Genomic DNA, 4,529 nt, shown 5'->3' with positions numbered 1-4,529 from the left:
GGTTTCTATTTTCTGAAACGTGAATACAGAATGAGCAGCCCTAGCTGTGTTTTTTAGTTTTTATATTACATGGGAAAAACGGGCCTTACAAGTATCGGGCCAAAAAACAAATGTTGTCTCGAAATTAATTATTTAAAATAACGTCTGGAACAAAACGCGATTATTTGACTCCTTTGCGCTCCGAACTGGGTTCTGGCCTCAACATGAAAGTTGTAGCATTTTCTCTTAGCTTTCCAACGCATGGTTGCGGGCCTCAAACCGATAAACGCAGCTCCAGTTATGCCCTGTGCAATGAAAGGTATCAAATTACTGTTTATTCAGAAAAATAAGTAGCGAAAATAAAATAAATGCAAGACTAAACTAAACTTAGAAAACACATTAAAAACACTAAAAATAAAGGGAGAAATCATAGAATTGCCATAGCATAAGATAGAAGAAAGTACATTAAAAATGCACTGATCAACTACCAAGAGGGAGAGCGTGTTGACGTCCTTCTAAGATTCAATAGACAAGAAAACCGTTAGGACGTTGTGAATTTAAGAACTCTAATATCCGTCATTGTTTCAAATACCTCTGAGAAAGTAAAAACCTACATGTAACCATCCTAGCGTAAGTATATCTCTCTATATGACTGACAACCCTAAACATTGAAATCCGTAGGAACTATGGTGTATTGGTTGAAACTGACATCTGTAGGGCAATGAACCTATACCTCTGAGAGAGTAAGACCCTACACATACGTACCCGTGTGATCAATAGATGCAACTTGACAGATGGTAGGTAGTAGAACCCCACGAACTCATCACTTAGATAGAAAATGCTAAAATCTGAATAAGATTTAACTTTTTAGTAATTCCAACAAATAAATAGAGGGGACTCGAAAAATTCTAACCGCCATTAACATTCTGCAATCAAAATAGGTACTTTGCTCCGTTGCAAACAAATTAAATTGCAAAACCTCTAAACCATATATCTTTTATTTTATTGTTTTATTTAGTTGTTCTCAAATAAGTAACGTGAATTGCCTAGTTGGAACGACAATCCCTATGGATACGATACTCTACTTACACTTTATTACTTGGTAAACGATTTAGTACACTTGCCTAAATCCGACCATCAAGTTTTTTGTGCCGTTTCTGGGGATTGTTGATTTATTTTACTGAGAAATTCAAATTACTTATTTGTAACTGTCATTTAGTTTTTCACATTTTTTAATTTTTGTCATTTAAAGTTTTTTAATTTGTTTTTCAGTAATTTATTTTTCTGTTTTAAAAATTCAAAAATACCAAAAATATAAGTCATAGTTAAGTCATTATTAGGGGTCTAGTTTAGTTATTATTAATTAGTTTATTTTTCTTAGTTGTTATTAACTGTAGTATTTTTCTTTTAGCATAGTTTATTTTTTATTTTGTCATATTTGTTTTATTTCTTTTTAGTACTAACCATTTTTCTTTTCTTTTTAGGAACTAACTTTCTTTTTCGTTTTTAAGAGTCGTAGTATTTTAGGTAATATTTAGTACTCATTAATTTAGAGAGTCATAGTAATAATAACAGTTGTGATAATAACTACATTCATTAGATCGAGTCTAACATTAGGCCATTTAATTTTAGTGGAAGATTTTTTTAGGCATAGTTTGCATTTAGGATTAGGATTAACATCTAGTAATAATAACATTAAGTCTAAACATCGAGTCATAAGTCAAGTTAGATAGAGTAAGCATTGCATAATAGTAACAAAATTAGGTCATAAGAGTCCGTCGAGTCTAGTAATTACATTGGAATAGTAGTTAATCTAAACTTTCTTTTTAATTAAGCGCAACCTTATCTAAATCTTCGCTAGAAAATTTTCTCGAACTGGCTATTATCGTGTGAAATAGGCAATCATGAAAACAACCAAAGACCCACCAATGATATCAATCAAATTATTGATGATTCAAGTTCTGAAGAGGAAGAAGTCCTGAATGAAGAAGGAGATGAACGTAGGAATCACCATGATTACCGTGTAAAGGCTGATATTCCATTGTTTTATAGATTGATGGGAATGGAAGAGTTTCTTGATTGCCAAATTGATGTTGAAAGAATTTTCGACGCCATGGACGTCCCGTAAGCAAACAGGTTAAGATGGTAGCGATTAGGATGAAGAGTACTGCTGATGTCTGGTGGGATATGCTTGTTGTTCAGAGGCAGAGGCAAAGGAAAACACTCATCCAAACTTGGCGAAAGATGAAACAATTGATGTTGGAGCGGTTTTTATTGGAGGATTACGAACATATTTTTGTTTAAGATGAATATTGATCGTGTTCAAGGAAAGCGATCGGTGACAGAATACACAACTGAGTTCCTACGTTTCTTTGAACGTAAGGAACTGAGAGAATTAGAAAATCAGAAGGTAGCTTGATATAACAGCGACTTAAAGGGATCATTACAAGAGAAGATGGGATTACAAACTGTTTAGATCATCGCTGAAGCGTCCAACCTAGCTTTGAAGGCGGAAGAAATCCCCCAAAAAATTTCTTATCATTAAGAAGATATTCTCCCGAGAATAACCTTGAATCAACAACTGACACGGAAATGAGTACAACAAATAGAGATTCTAATCCTAGTAATAACATTGTGCAACAAAGTAAGGCACCGACCCAGAGGCAGAATAATCCATATGTTAAGGCCACCAGAGATACTTGTTACTAGTGTAATGGAAAAGGTCACAAGTCAAATATTTGTCCATAAAAAAGAGTAATTATTGTTGCGAAAGAAAGGGAAGGAGAGGAAGAAAGAGAGCTACCTACTATCAAGGAAGATGAATATGCAGAGGTTGAGTTTGTCGAGGAGGAATTTGATGAAAGGGTAGATTTCGTGTTGCATAGGATATTACTAGAATCCAAAGATGAAGGGCAGTGCAAGAACTAGTTCAAAACACATTGTTTTGTCAAGAACAAAGTGTGCAATTTGATCGTGGATAGTGGCAACATGGAGAATTTGGTATCTCAGAAATTACTAGATTCTTTTAAGTTATCCACAAAACATCATGAGAATCCATACACCCTAGGTATTGTCAGCAAGGGATCGCAGATTCGAGTAACACTATCATGTAGAGTTCCTATCTTCATCATCAAGCATTATAGAGAATATGTATTTTGCGATGTTCTTGATATGGATGTTTTTTCATATTTTACTTGGTAGACCTTGACAATTTGATAATGATATTATTTATCGGGGACGAGGTAACATGATGATGTTTACATGGGGCACACATAAGGTTTCTATGGCTCATGTCTTACACTTTGATAAGAGCCCAAGGGAAAAGAAGACTAGGTTTTTTTATGAGATGAAATGAAAAGGAACTTGATGAAGCTGTTAATGAAATTGAATGCTTTAGTTTAATGGTGAGGAAAGGGCTAATGAGTGTTGTGAAGGAGGATGTGTCAATTCCAAAAGAAATACTAGAGATCATAGGATATTTCAAAGAGCTGATCGCAAGTAAGCTACCAAAAGATTTACCTCCCACGAGGGATAAATGTCATATGGACAATGTTGTTGATAAACGTTGGAGACTTAAATTTTTTAATGTCGCAGACATCTATAAATATGATGCAGATGAAGCTCTTTATCAGAATGAGAACTCGGGGTCGAGTTCTTCAACTGATGTAGGAGGGTTTCCTTAGTATTCTTATTTCAGCCCAATTTTAATAATTTATGTTTTATTTTTTGGATTTTCTGCCCATTAGGGTTTCCTTAGTATTTAAACACTTCAGTTATAGCCAGAGAGGCAGCTTTTCATTCAGTAAAATTTCAGAGAGGTTTCTCAATTTATGGTGGATTCCAAAACCCTATTTTCACAGGTTTGTCGATTTCAAACTTGTTTCTTTTCAATGTAAGTTTAGCTCTTGCTAACCTCCGCTTCCGACTGCGTTAGATTACCTCTTCAGATATAGTTAGAGTTTAAATCTTGATTCATTACGTTGTAGGAGTCTAGTCCCTCTTCAACTAGACTAAATCTTTATTGGTTTATATTAGAGCTCTTAAATCAGATGGCATGCATTTGGCCATCCCGATGGGGCAACATGTATAAATGAATTCCACTTTTCTCCCAACTGTAATTCCCATAATGCCCCTACGTGAGTTAACTCACGCAAAGATTAACACTAGCGTAAGCTAAGTCACACAGAATTAGCACTAGCGTGAGTTAACTCACGCAGGGGCATTTTCAGAAGTTTGGTTAGGAATAAGCAAAACGTGTTGAAAGAAGAGCAGAATTCCGTATAAATAGGCTAGTTAGGATTGCCTTGATTTCTTAGTGGGATACAAAATTGAGCCCAATCCAAACATTATGTGGGGGATTCTGCTCTTTACCCAAACGGTTATGCTCATTCCCAAAGTAAAAGTTCAAAATGCCCCTACGCAACTTAACATGCGTTGAGTGAGTTAACATGCGCTAGTTAGAAAATAAACGCAACTTAAGTCACGTTGCGTGCTGTTATTAGCCCAGACAGAACCTCATTCTGCCTCATTTTCTAACACAACACACTCAA

At 35.1% G+C, this 4,529-nt stretch overlaps 1 pseudogene; it reads left to right on the top strand.

Annotated features, from left to right (window-relative positions):
- Positions 1 to 240: 240 nt before the first annotated feature.
- LOC146922906 (uncharacterized) lies at positions 241 to 3,662 on the top strand (annotated as a pseudogene).
- The last annotated feature ends 867 nt before the right edge of the window (positions 3,663 to 4,529 follow it).

This window comes from Medicago sativa, chromosome 5, assembly GCF_051527215.1.
Source record: "Medicago sativa cultivar Bolivia chromosome 5, Bolivia_mono, whole genome shotgun sequence".
In the NCBI taxonomy this organism is placed as follows: Eukaryota; Viridiplantae; Streptophyta; class Magnoliopsida; order Fabales; family Fabaceae; genus Medicago; species Medicago sativa.
The sequence above is the reverse complement of the archived record's forward strand: the minus strand, read 5'-3'. Positions and strand labels throughout refer to the sequence as shown.